Genomic DNA, 14,375 nt, shown 5'->3' with positions numbered 1-14,375 from the left:
TTATTTGAATTTATGCATCGATTTGGAGAGAACTGATATCTTAAATAAAAAGCTGTTTCCCCATTTATTAGAATTTTAATTTTTTCCACAGTGCTTTTTAGATTTTTTTGTAGATTGTGCATATTCATTCCTTTTACCAGACTGATATTTGTGTATTTTAGTTTGATGTTAGTTACATGATATTTTATTGAAAAAAATAGAATGGGTTTTTACTAGTAGTATAATGAGATAGGTTTAATTTTTATATGTTTACTTGAGAATTATCACATATTTACTGATTAGTACATATATTAGAGTGAGAGAAGTAAGAATTTTGCACATAGACAGCACTGTGCCAAAATTCACTATGCAACACAGCTTTTCAGTACTCAAGTAATGAGACAATATTTCTACTCTGTAACTGATCAAATAGTCATGAATTCATAAAATGAGCAAGGTCAAGTTGATCAGTAGTAACCCTAAAAGATCAGTCTGCTAGGAACAGGAATTGCAACAGGTAAAATATAACTATGATTAAACGTAAAAGGAAAACAAAAGGATCAATCAGAAGCAATATTGATTTGTATCACAAAAAGCCTTCATTTGGGCAGAAATTGGAAAGAAATGTGTAAAAACAAAGCTAAATCTTTCACTCAGGATGTAACATATGTAATCTGATTTTATTTTGATTTTTATGTGTGATATAGTATTAAGTAGCAGCTTTACAAAAATGATAATGGTAATATTGCTATGAAGTTGGTTGCTTTACTCTACATTTTTACATGTTAGTAATGTTCACTGATTAAGAAAGAGTTTATTTCAGAAACAAGTCCACAAATCGTCCTTTATAAATGGTGTCACCTTTTGAAGTTTAAGTTACTTGGGGTGAAAAAAGCCCAAATATATTAAACAGAAATTTCCAGAGACATACATAATATACAAAGATTTGGTAGCATGAAAGGTGTCAGATATCACTGGTGGCTTGAAATATGTTCCTCATGGGTATGGGGGGAGGGACACTATGAATTTTATTTATGACATAATGATGTTTCTGAAAAGTGGATTTTCTACCTAAGTATAGTTTAACTGAATCTACACCATGTGTTCAAAATTTTTAAGAAAATCAGAAGAAGCAGGTGAATGGAAAAACAAAACCTATCAACAATTAGGAACAATATGAAAATTACTTTCTTAAATTTATTGAACATCCTTGAATCTCTCTTAAAAATGGCTTCCAATCTCAATTTCATTTAGAGAAACTAGTGATTTGGGGCAAATTTTAGTGTCTTAGGTAATTATGTACTTCTATAACAGAATGCCTAAAACTGGGTAAATTATAAGCAGTAGATGTTTGGCTTATGTTCTGAAAGCTGAGAAATCCCAAGAGCATGGAGCCAGCAACTGGCGAGGACCTTGATGCTCATCACTCCACGTGGAAGATAGAAAGCGAGACGGCACAAGAGGTCTACATTCACATACGTAACAGCACTCTCTTGCAATAACTAACCCATTCCTGCAATTACAAAACTAATCACACATGAGGCAAGAGCCCTCATGATCTACTTTTCTAGTAGGCACCGCCTCCCATCACTGTTATTGGCAATTATATTCCAAGCACTCGAGCTATGAGGGAAATATCTCGCTATGGTTCCCCAAAATTCATTTCCTTTTCATAGTGGAAAATAAGCAGGTTAACCATTCCAAAGTCTTAACTCATTCTGGTATCAGCGTAAACGCCTAAAGTTCACAGCCTCATCTAAATCAGATATGGGTGAGATTTAAGTGTGAGCCCCACCCAAAACTTGCTTCTTTCTATATGCACATAAAAATAGTCATGCAGCTCCTTCAAAACAGTTTTGAGATTTCTTCTGCCACACATACTAAGTTATCTACCTTAAATTCTACATTCCAGAAATCCATAAATAACTCAGCCAAGCGCCTAGCAAATTCTCTTCACTCTAGTCCCCAGTACAATATTATTCATTTCCTCCTTAGATTTTATTTCCTTCCGAATCAACTCTACTGTCATTTCATTACAATTATCATCAGAAATCTCCAATTTTCCCTATAAATAACTAGTCTCTTTTTCTGAGCCCCATCAGAATTTCTCTTAATACTCAATTCATGACAATCTAGGCTTTCCTGAAGTGCTATTTGAAATCCTCTGAACCACCACCCATTACACTGCCTCACACATTTTGTATTTTCAGGTATTTATTATAGCAACAACACTCCAAAAATGTGTATTAATCAGAATTCTTCAAAGAGAGAAAACCAAAATAATAAACAGATGAAAGTATAATTACATAGATGATAGATAGATAGATAGACAGATAGATAGGTAGATATAAGAGGAGATATATGGGGGATTGGCTCATATGATTTTGGTGGCTAAGAAGCTGTATAACAGGCTGTTTGTAAGCTGGAGATCTTAGGAAGTCAGTAGCAAGATTTAGTCTAAGTTAAAACCTTCAGGACCAGAAAGCTAATGTCATGATTTTCAGTCTCAGGCAAAAGGCCTAACAACATGAGGGGCCTGCTGTTGCAAGCCCTGGGGTTCAAAGGCAGGAAGTGCTGAAGTTCACATGTCCAATGCATGACCGTGTCCCAGATCTAGGACAGAGAGTGAGGAAATCTGTCCCCACTTTTGTTCTGTTTAGGACTTCAGACCATTGGATGACTCACACTCATATCGGGAACAAAATTTTTCCCTCAGCCCCTGCCTTACAGACCAAACTTCGTTGTAAACACCCTTTGCAGACATGCCCAGAAGTTATGATAAGACTTTTATCATTATTAATTAATGCAATCAAGCTGACATCTAAAGTTTATCATCAGATTGAGTAACTTTAGATTTCATTTGTGACCTTAATGTTCACTTTTCACTAAATATATTCATTTTAGTATTTGAACGTTTAGATTTTTTATTTCCAAATAGAGGTATTTAAGTTACAACTATGAAATAAATTTCTCATAATTTTAAATGTGCTAGAGTTATAATATTAATACATGAAAATTTCCTGCCATTATAATTAATTATAATATACTACATTTTATGTGGATGGCCAATTTTTAAAAGATTTATTTTTTATTCGAAAATCAGAATTACACAGAGAGAGAAGGAGAGGCAGAGAGAGCAAGAGGTCTTACATCCACTGGTTCACTCTCCAGTTGGCTAAAACCACCAGAGCTGTGTCAAAGCCAGGAACTAGGAGCGTCATCCAGTCTCCCTCATGGGTGCAGGGGTCCCAAGGAATTGGGACATCTACAACTGCTTTCCCAGGCCAAAGCAGACAGCTGGATTGGAAATGGAGCAGCCAGGACTCAAACCGGCACCCTTATGGAATGCTGGCACTGCAGGCAGCAGCTTTACCCACTACTTTGTTGCACCAGGATGGTCAATTTTTTAAGAGGCAATCCTAGCTAAGTTTAAAAGTAACATGATTTCCAGTGACAATTGAAATACCAAGTGATAATTATCCCAAACGTAGATGAAGTTTAATATTCTCTTTACATAATCTTTCTTGGCATGTTTCTGTTCATGGTCAATAAGTTAATGAGAAATAGGGTAGGGAGAACATTTTAAAGTGTAAAACAAACTTAACACATATATTATTATACTTAAAATATTAAATACTAACTATACCAAGACTGATACTGGAATGAAAAATGTTAAGAGATGTTAATGAAAATATCAGAATTTTTAATTCAGTAAAGATAAAAACGTGAAAGTTGATAATTGTGTCTAGAATATTTTCCAGAGTCCTACTCACATAACAGTAGAGTAACAAATGAATTGTAAGAAGTACGGTAAAACACAGGATATTTTTTTCTTATTGCTGGAATTATAGTAGGTTATAACCAAAGGAGATCTGGACCTCATGGACACCTTGATCTTTTGTGAGAGCAAAACTATATCAAGTATATTGCTTTTTTACTGCTTGTTTAACTAATTTAGATATACAGTCAATGTTCTGTCTCAGTGCTGTTCTTTGGAAAAGTCAAAGGAGACCATAATAGCTGTTGGGTTGCAGGGAAAATGATGAAGGATTGGCCCTGTCAGAGGAGAGATGAAACAGGTTACAACAATTTTTTCTTCTAATTTTTTCCAAAAGAGAAAAAGAGAGAGAGAGAAAAGAAAAAAAAAAAATTTCGCTGTCGGGGGCCAGCTCCATGGTACAGTAGGTTAATCCTCGGCCTACAGTGCCCGCATCCCATATGGCCGCCAATTCTAGTCCCAGCTGCTCCTCTTCTGATCCAGCTCTCTGTTGTGGCCTGGGAAGGCAGTAGTGGATGGCCCAAATACTAGGGCTCCCGCACCTGCGTGGGAGACCAGGAAGAAGCACCTGGCTCCTGGCTTCAGATCGGTTCAGCTCCTGTCATTGTGGCCATTTTAGGGGGTGAACCATCGGATGGAAGACCTTTCTCTGTCTCTCCCTCTCACTATTTATAACTCTACCTCTCAAATAAATAAATTAAATATTTTTTAAAAAACACAATATTCCTGAAGCAACTACCTTCTTTCTCCTCTTTACTATTGATATTGTTAATTCAAAAAATTCTAGAAACTACGTATACCTTTCAAATGTCTTTAGTGATGTGGATTACAGTGGGAAAATACCAAAGCTTCAAATTCCCACTCCAAAAATGTATAACAACTTGGGAATATGTTATTTAATAAGTGTACATTTCTATAAAAAAAACCTTGATTTCAACTGTGATTTATTTATTTGAAGTTCTTAAAACAGATTTATTTATTTATTTATTTGAAAAGCAGAGAAGGGGGAGAGAGAGAGAGAGAGAGAGAGAGAATAGTCTATACACTGGGTCACTCCCCAAATGTCTTCAACATTCAAGTCTATGCCCAAACCCAAACCAGGAACTGGGAACTCCATTCAGTCTCCCACATAGGGAATCGTTATCTGCTGATTTTTCTGGTGGATTAGCAGGAAATTGGATCAGGAGTAGCTAGACCTCAAACCAGTCCTTGAATACAGAATGCCTGTGGTACAAGCAACAACTTAACCAGGTGCCACAATACCTGTCCCTAGTTGGTAGTTTTATGTAAAAGAAAACAGTATGCAAAATAAGCTTACGAACATACATTTTCACTTCATTTAGCTATGTTATTGAAAGGACATTTTAATTTTTTTAATATTTATTTATTTGAAAGTCTGAGTTACACAGAGAGAGGAGAGGTAGAGAGAGAGAGAGAGAGAGGTCTTCCATCCAATGGTTCACTCCCCAATTGGCCTCAACGGCCAACGCTGTGCCCATCCAAAGCCAGGAGCAAGGAACTTCCTCCGGGTCTCCCATGTGGGTGCAGTGGCCCAAGGATTTGGGCCATCTTCCACTGCCTTCCCAAGCCATAGCAGAGAGCTGGATCGGAAGTGGAGCAGCTGGGGCTAGAACTAGCGCCCATATGGGATGCCAGCGCTTGAGGCCAGGGCATTAACTTACTGCACCACAGCGCCAGCCCTGAAAGGGCATTTTAATTTTCATGAATTAACTCTACAATGCTGCTTGTATTCACTTTTGTTTGTGTTGAAAGCTCTAACCTAAGAAGAAGGTAAAAAATAATTCTAAGCTTCTACTAATATACATTAAAGTAATCAAAATTTGTGGTCAGGCCTTACTAAAATTATGCATCTAAAAGTAATATGTGGATTTGTTATTTTTAACAAGAAGTAATTTTTAAAAATTGTCATAGAACAACTTTGAGTGATTTGCTCCCCAAGTGGTATGTTTTCTGTATGTTTTCACTGTTTGTGATACTTTTTCCTATTTAATATGTTAATACTTTTCCAGTTTATAAGCAGAGGAAGATAATTTTGTGAAATGGGAACCTTAACTCCAAAATCAGGCTCTTATGGGCTTTTTCTGTGCTCAAGGTTTAACATACAATGGTCTTCATTAAAACCCAACCTATAGAAGAGTAGGAAATGTTTACTAATCATGCAAAAAATATATTTTGGCATTATTTTACCTAAAAAGTTAACTTCTAGAAATTCAATTAATTTTTCTGTGGGAGAAAAAGTTTTATATATAGGGTAAAGCACCATGAATTCAAAACTTAGAGATAAGTGTTAGCTCTATCTCTCATCTCTTCAAGATGTTTATGTGAGTATTCAGTCAAAACCAATAGGGAAAAATTCAATTAAATTATCTCAAGATTTTTCATAATTTGAAGTTTTCCAACTGTCTAATAATATGATCTTTTAACATCAAGAAAGTAGGATATTCTTCCTGGGAATTGTTTTTGTAAGGCACATATCAACTTCTCAGGACAGTAGAGAATCTAACAGAGAAGGGCTCTGCCGGGGTGAAACCATGCTAATTAATAATACTCCACCAACACAGGTACATTGCCACCTTAAGCTCAAAATGCTGAAGCACAATGAATCTAAAGAAAATGAATAGAATAAGAATGTACTCACCACTCATTTTAACTGTATTGGATTTGGAGAATTGATTTAGAGCAATTCTGAGCAATTGCCCAATTTAAAGAAAATTATTTCGGATGGCACTCACTGTAATTTTAAAGTTACTGTCTTTCCTAGAGGTTACTATATCATTCATAACTGAAATTTTTCTCAGAGCTGTTCAATTGCAAATAAACAATTTGAGCTTCACTATTTATAATTCAATGATGTCAGGAACAATGAAAGAGATATTCATCTACTTGGCAGATTTCATAGAAACATGCATTTATGAAATACTGATTTTATATCTACAGTGCGTAATGGCAATATGTAGTCAAGAATAACCTGTTTAGAAGACTATTGTATTATAATCTCAGTCCTCTGGAGAGTTATTTAATCAAAATAGCTCTGCTTAAGTGCACTACAAGAAAGACATGAAAAAAATGTCAGAGGATCAAGGAGAGACAAAGGACTAGGAATTGTAATGCTAAAAGTAATTTAGTGCCTAGAGGCAAGGGAATTTTTTTTTCTTAAACTTGAGGTTGAAAAAATTCTCAGAGAAGTCAGGAATATCAGAGTCACAACTGAGATCTCAATGAATGGCAAAATACATTCTCATACCCAAGAACAACTAAACACCTACATTAAATGTGTTAAATCAAAATGGAAATGTAAGTCACACCGCACTCCTTAAGAATCAGTGTTACTGAAACACTAATTGGAATCATATGATTACAAGCAAATGCACTGGATTTCGTTCTTCAGTCTTTTTAACTCTTTATTGTACACTTAATACTTAATAGGATTTATAACAGTTCTATGAGCTAATTTCTAGTGAAACCCAAGACTTACAACAAGAAGTTAAAGAACAAAATGTCCTTGCACAATAAATCTGGAATTAAGGTATGCACTCTTATCTTATTGTGGAAATCTATGGTAATTACCCTATTAATGAGTAGCATGTGTTTAGCAACATGCCTAATTATTTTAGACTTCAATTATTGAGGTTAAAACAATATAAGACGCACACATATCATTATAGTTTTACTTCTTCATTTTTGTGTGTAAATTCACCATCACAATTCTCCACTGTAAACAAATGCTAGCAATATTCATTTTAACCTATTATAACTATGTCATTTTTTTCCTCTTCACAAGGAAAGCCAATGACATTGATCTTAATTGATTATTGATACTGATACCTTTGAATATTTTCTAGCACTGTAGTTTATGCCCATAAACCTTTTTAAAATTTGAAATCTGCCCCAAACTAATCAAGGAAAACATTTTCCTGATGTCTGTTTCTAGCCTTATCTATTATTACAGAGCCACATATTCCTATTGCTACCTGGGAGTGATACTGGTTAAAATCAGGCCCTGACTACTCAGCACCAGTCAATGTATCAGAGACCAGAGTTGATGGAAGGCACTAGGCTTATTCCAGAGGCCTGCATCCTGGGAGAAAAGTAGACTTTCTCAGTTTCAAAAGTGTTTTTTCCGGGGCTGGCACTGAGGTGCAGTATGCTAAGCCTTCACCTGTGGCTCTGGCATCCCATATAGGCACTGGTTCTAGTCCCAGCTACTCATCTTCGGATCCAGCTCTCTGCTGTGGCCTGGTAAAGCAGTAGAAGTTGGCCCAGTTCCTTGGGGCCCTGCACCCATGTGGGAGTCCCAGAAGAAGCTCCTGGCTCCTGGCTTTGGATTGGCTCAGTTCTGGCCATTGCAGTTGTTTGGGGGAATGAACCAGCGGATGGAAGACATTTCTCTCTGTCTCTCCATATCTCTGACTGTAACTCTCCTTCTCAAATAAATAAAACAAAATCTTTTTTAAAAAGTGCTTTTCCCAGCCGGCGCCGTGGCTCAATAGGCTAATCCTCCACCTTGCGGCGCCGGCACACCGGGTTCTAGTCCCGGTTGGGGCGCCGGATTCTGTCCCGGTTGCCCCTCTTCCAGGCCAGCTCTCTGCTATGGCCAGGGAGTGCAGTGGAGGATGGCCCAGGTGCTTGGGCCCTGCACCCCATGGGAGACCAGGAAAAGCACCTGGATCCTGGCTCCTGCCATCGGATCAGCGCGGTGCGCCGGCTGCAGTGGCGGCCATTGGGGGGTGAACCAACGGCAAAAGGAAGACCTTTCTCTCTGTCTCTCTCTCTCACTGTCCACTCTGCCTGTCAAAAAAAAAAAAAAAAAAAAAAAAAAAAAAAAAAAAAAAAGTGCTTTTCCCAATTTGCAAGTTAGCAGGAGAATTTTAAAGGAGAAAGGGGGAGATGAGTGAAGTTATAAGATAGATTTCTGCCTTCTATGGCAGTAATCCTGAGGTCACTTTGGTAGAGGCTTCTTTGATATGAAGCTTGACTGTTTTTGATTGGTGTTCTTCAACTCCTTATTATCTGAGTTTAGCCTCTGAAATTCTTAGTAAAGCATCAGTTGAAAAAACATTCTTATCAGTAATAATATTAGTAGTTAGCTTTTGTTAGAATGTGACAAGGTGGGGCTGGCATTGTTTCATAGCGAGTGAAGCCACCACCTGTGCCAGTTTCTCATGTGGGCACTGAATAGAGTCCTAGCTGTCCACTTCTGATCCAGTACCCTGATAATGTACCTAGGAGAGCAGCAGAGGATGGCCCAAGTCCTTGGGCCCCTGTACCCATGTAGGAGTCCAGGAGTGGGCTCCTGGCTTGATCCTGGCCCAACCCATGAGAGTGAACCATTTAGAGAGTGAAAAATCTCTCTCTCTCTCTCTCTCTCTCTCTCCTTCTGTAACTCAGTTTTTCAAGTAATAAAATAAATACTTAAAATAAAAGAATGTGACAAGTTAAGAAATATGTACGTTTGTTATATTACAGATAACCATAAGGATAAAATGTGAAAAGTAAAAGGGAAATATATTTAGCATGGTTACAGTGTTATGTTATATAGAAAACAGAAATTATGAATACAAATATGACAGTATTTCTGGTAGCACTTAATTGCTTTGTCTTTGAGAAGTCACTTTCTTGGATTGATCTCCATAAATTCTCATGTAATCGCTCTGACTTAAAGACCATCAGCTGGCTTATGTACAATCAGTGAGTAGCTACAGGGCCACCCAAACATGACTCAAAACTTATTTCTATAAGATAGTCCATTAATAAAATTCACCTGCATCAAAATACCCACTTTAGATATGTTTTCATATTTTGTCATTAATAAGAAAACTGACAATTTAATTCAAAGTGAATTTCAGTGGCGGAACCACACCCCCTAAATAGTGCTTTGAATACCAGATACAGTCAGGCCTCAGTATGCTTTAACTTAACTGAATTGGGTGAGTAGTGCAGTTGGCCTTTCTAGGTTATGATCAGATACCTTGATGGCTGGTATTGTCTTGAGAGGTTTCATTTAGGGGAATTCCATGTCTGAACAGTGTAATTTCAGGCCCAGGGCAGAAAGCACTGGAACCTCCTGGGGCATCATAAACATTTTCCAAGGAGTACAGCACTGTTGATTAATCAGGAACTCAGACATGAGTAACGTAACCAGCCAGATAGCCACTATGATTCCAACCAGTCCCTTGTGGCCTGACTGAAGGCCAACACACAGCTGTTCCTATGCAGTTTCCCTTATTCCTGACTCCGCCTTCTTTGCAGCCTCTTTCAAAAGCCCCAAAGACCCTCATTCAGCAGGACAGTAGTTCTGTAGATGTGAGTCTGCAACCTCTGTATCTATCCATGGATTAAACTTTCTTATATTCTCACATCTGTCCAGGTTATATTGCTTGAACATTATTAGAAGAACGGAGTTTTCAGTAATGACAGATGTGGAAATAATATTAATAATGGACATACTTTTAGAAGTTTACTAATTTCCAGACACTGTGCTAAAATCTCTTTATAAATTATCTTATGTATTGCAGAAATACTAACATGGAGGGATAGAAATATTCATTGTTGACAGATCACATTGAACTGGGATTTTAATCATGTTTTAGAATATTAGAGTTGTGAAGCTCCAATAAGAAATCAGATCAAGGCTCATAAAGTATCACTTTTAATATTAGGTGTGATCATTTTTCTTCGTGGTTAAGGTGGGGGTTGAAATGCTTACATTCCTTATTGGAGTGTCTAACTTTGAGTCCTGGCTTCACTTACTATTCTAACTTCCTGCTAATGAGCACCCAGAGGGGCAGTGGTAATGGCTTAATTGCATGAGAAACTGCCACCCATTTAGAGAACCTGAACTGAGTTCTGGGCTCTTGGATTTGCTGTCACCTACTTTTGGCTATTGTGGCATTTGAGGAGTGAATCAGTTGATGGAAATTTTTCTTGTCTGTCTATCATTCTTGTCTTTTCTTTATGTCTTTTTTTTCAAATAAATAAATTATATTTTACATGTTGCTCTACCATAGATGTCTTTCCTAACCACCCTGTATAGTGCTATCTCTGTCATTACTGAAGTCTATTTATTGGCCACATGATAGACACAGTCCTACCTACATGTGCCCAGTGAAATGTGTCTGTATTTCTGTTTAACATTTCTGAGTGGATAATTTTGAGAAACAATAGGTAGATTGTTTAATCTCATTTCTCTTGCCATATTGGTGGGCAATATTCTTAATGGTAGAGTCTGCAGTCACTCCTGGAGTGAGGAAATACGAATCAGGACTCCTAGCCAAAGTGATACATAAAATTTTATTACAAGCCACAAAGATGTTAAGGATTCTTTTTGGAAAGTAGAGGTTTGATTGTTAATCATTAATTCACTCAAGTTTTTGAGTACCTCTCTTATATAAAGATCTATTCAAACACTAGGATCAGCGAACAAAATAAAAACTTAGGCTTCCTGAGGTATATCTCAGGAATAAAAGAAAGAAACTAAGGATAAATTAAAAATAAACAAGAAAATAAATGGTGATCAAGAAGCACGGAGGCATGATATTCTGATAGAGAGTGGTGGGGGCTAAATTAGTTGGTCAAGAGTGATTTACTAATAGAGTGATATCTGACCAAAGAACTGTGAGATAAAAAGAAACGTGGCATATAGTTAATGGAGAGAGAACATTACATCAAAGGGGGCATGCTTTTAGCATGTAAAGAACAAGAAAAAATACTGGGAAAATGCAATCAAAAAAGAACTCTCTTTTTTCAACAGAAAACATTTATTTAATAAATAAAAATTTCCAAAGTATAACTTTTGAATTATAGCGGTTCTTCCCCCTTAACCACCCTCTCACCCTCAAACCATCCCATCTGCTACTCCCTCTCCAATCACATTCTTCATTAAGATTCATTTTTAATTATCTTCAAATACAGAAGATCAACTCTGTACTAAGTAAAGATTTCAACAGGTTTCACCCACAAAGACGCACAATGTATAGAGTACTATTTGAAGACTAGTTTTACCTTTAATTCTCATAGTACAACACATTAAGGACAGAGGTCCTACATGAGAAGTAACTGCACAGTGACTCCTGTTGTTCATTTAACAATTGACACTCTTATTTATTATGTCAGAAATCACCCGAGGCTCTTGTCATGAGCTGCCAAGGCTATGGAAGCCTCTAGAGTTCACTGATCTTGTTTAGACAAAGCCATAATCAAAGTGGAAGTTCTCTGCTCCCTTCAGAGGAAGGTACCTCCTTCTTTGATGACCCCTTTTTCCTGCTGGGATCTCACTCACAGAGATCTTTCATTTAGGTTTTTTTTTTTTTTTTTTTTTTTTTTTTTTTTTTTTTTTTTTTTTTTTTCCCACAGTGCCTTGGCTTTCCACGCCTGAAATACTCTCACGGGCTTTTTAGCCAGATCTGAATGACTTAAGGACTGATTCTTAGGCCAGAGTACTGTTTAGGGCATTTGTCATTCTATGAGTCTGCTGGGTATTCCGCTTCCCATGTTAGATCATTCCCTCCTTTTTAATTCTACCAATTATTGTAAGCAGACACTGGTGAAAAGAACTTTCAGATAGAAGACAACCTGTGGGCTAATCATTTTCATCTTAATGTAACTTGCTGTGAACAATGCATGGTTGTTGAAAGAATGACAGAACAAACTCCATAATAACAAGATACAAATATTTCTGTTCATTACATACAAATCAAAAAAAAAAAAAAAAGCTCGCAGTTAAACTCACCATGTCCTTATCAACCAAATGCAGAACTATTAATAAATGTTTTCATAGGATGTGTTGATATATTCTAATACCATTTTTCATTGGCCTAAAATCTTAATGGAAAAAATTGAAAGAATAAAATAGTGCTATCTATAAAAAAGTCAATTTGTTTACTTGAATGTTTACCATTAATCATACAAAATCACTGACTGATTAAAAAATGTTTTATTTACAGAAGCATTATTTTCTCAATAGTTTCAACAAGATATCTTTATTGAAGTTGTTTTAAAAGAATAAAAATGAAAATAGCTGGTACAATTTGACTATTCTTAAAATGAGCTACCTGTGTTTGAAACTCTGTTTTTATGATTCTTGACTCATCATCCTTGTTCCAACGATCTAATGTTGTGTGACAAATTGTCCAAAAACTTAATTTCTTTTTTGATCACACTACATGAGTCAGCAATTTGGATAAAATTCACATGTTTCTTCTACTTTAATCCTTATTTATAACTTATTTACTTATGAGCTTGTTCTACTTATTTATTGAAATGTCTCTTGACTTTTCCATATGTCATTTTGTCCTCTGAATGCTAGCCTACTCCCATTCACGTGATTGTAGAAACATTTTGAGAAGCCCAAATAGAAGTTACTGAAATGTAATTTTCCATGAATCCCTGACATTTCTTCATGGCTACAAATTTATGACCAATTTAAGAATGTTTACATAAGGAGATGCTGTGCAAAATTTTCCTAGAAGAAAATTGTGTTTCATTCCAGAGTATTAAAATAGAACATCTTCTTTGGAACAAAGTATGATGATGATGATTATGATCATGTCAATGAGGATGATTGGCAGCCCCTTATTTAATAAATGGTTTATTACCTTGGAATTCCAAAGCTGCACCCAGATTAGCTTTGTACAGCATTCCCTTGAGCCTATACTGCGTCACACCCACGGGACTTCAATGAGAACATGAAGTGCAAGTTGCCTGATGTACCAGAAGTAATGAATTGTCTAAACTCAGTTCACAGGATTAGGTCTCTCCCTACGGACCAAATCTGTGATGGTGTAAAAGCCAACATAGCCGCTTTCAGATTACAGACTTGTTGATTGTTTAACAGTTGAAGAGATTTCCAAGGGTTAGATTCAGAAGTAAAACTGTCACCTTTGTTAAATCATATGTCAGATTCACCCAATATTCAAGCAGTAAAAAAGGTAGAATCCAAGTATTAACAGACAAAGTTATCTAGTTCCCTTTCACTACTCACATATATACACAAGAGTGTGTTGAGGTCAACAGAGACCTCAAACGATGCCTGTGGGGTTTTGTGGTTTTTATGTGTTCAATGTTATTGTAGCAACAGATAGCTGATACTGAGTCCATTGCATTATCATACTGTATAGTTCTGAAGAATATATTCAATAAGTAAAAGAATAGCTTTTCTCAGGGGGAAGCCATTGTAATCCATTAACTGTACTTTGAAAATTTATATTTACTAAATAAAAAATTTAAAAAAAGAATAATGCTTATTTCAATAATCCCAACAAATTATGGAAATGTTAACATAACTAATAAAATATTTATTTATTTTAAAAAGTAAAATAAAAGCATAGTTAACTTTCAGGTCAAGATAAGTTGAAAATATTTCTGATACCTGTAGTTAATATTCAAACAAGAATATTTATAGAGAGGCAGAAATTGTGATACAATGGATGAAATAACTAGTGTCTTGGAATGGTTGCCTCCCATATCAAATGCCTGGGATCAAGTTCCATTTCTGATCCAGCTTCCTGCTAATATCCACCTTGGGAGGTAGCAATGATGCCTAATGCAATTGGATTCCTGCCAACCATGTGGGAGACAAGGGTTGAGTCTTGGTTTCTTG

The 14,375-nt window shown here is 36.3% G+C and overlaps 1 pseudogene; it reads right to left on the bottom strand.

The window, feature by feature from the left end:
- Positions 1 to 14,375, bottom strand: part of LOC127485968 (homeobox protein NANOG pseudogene) — a 120,377-nt pseudogene that overhangs the window by 38,922 nt on the left and 67,080 nt on the right.

The sequence above is a fragment of the Oryctolagus cuniculus genome, chromosome 2 (genome assembly GCF_964237555.1).
Source record: "Oryctolagus cuniculus chromosome 2, mOryCun1.1, whole genome shotgun sequence".
Classification (NCBI taxonomy): Eukaryota; Metazoa; Chordata; class Mammalia; order Lagomorpha; family Leporidae; genus Oryctolagus; species Oryctolagus cuniculus.
This window is presented reverse-complemented; position numbering and strand designations above follow the sequence as displayed.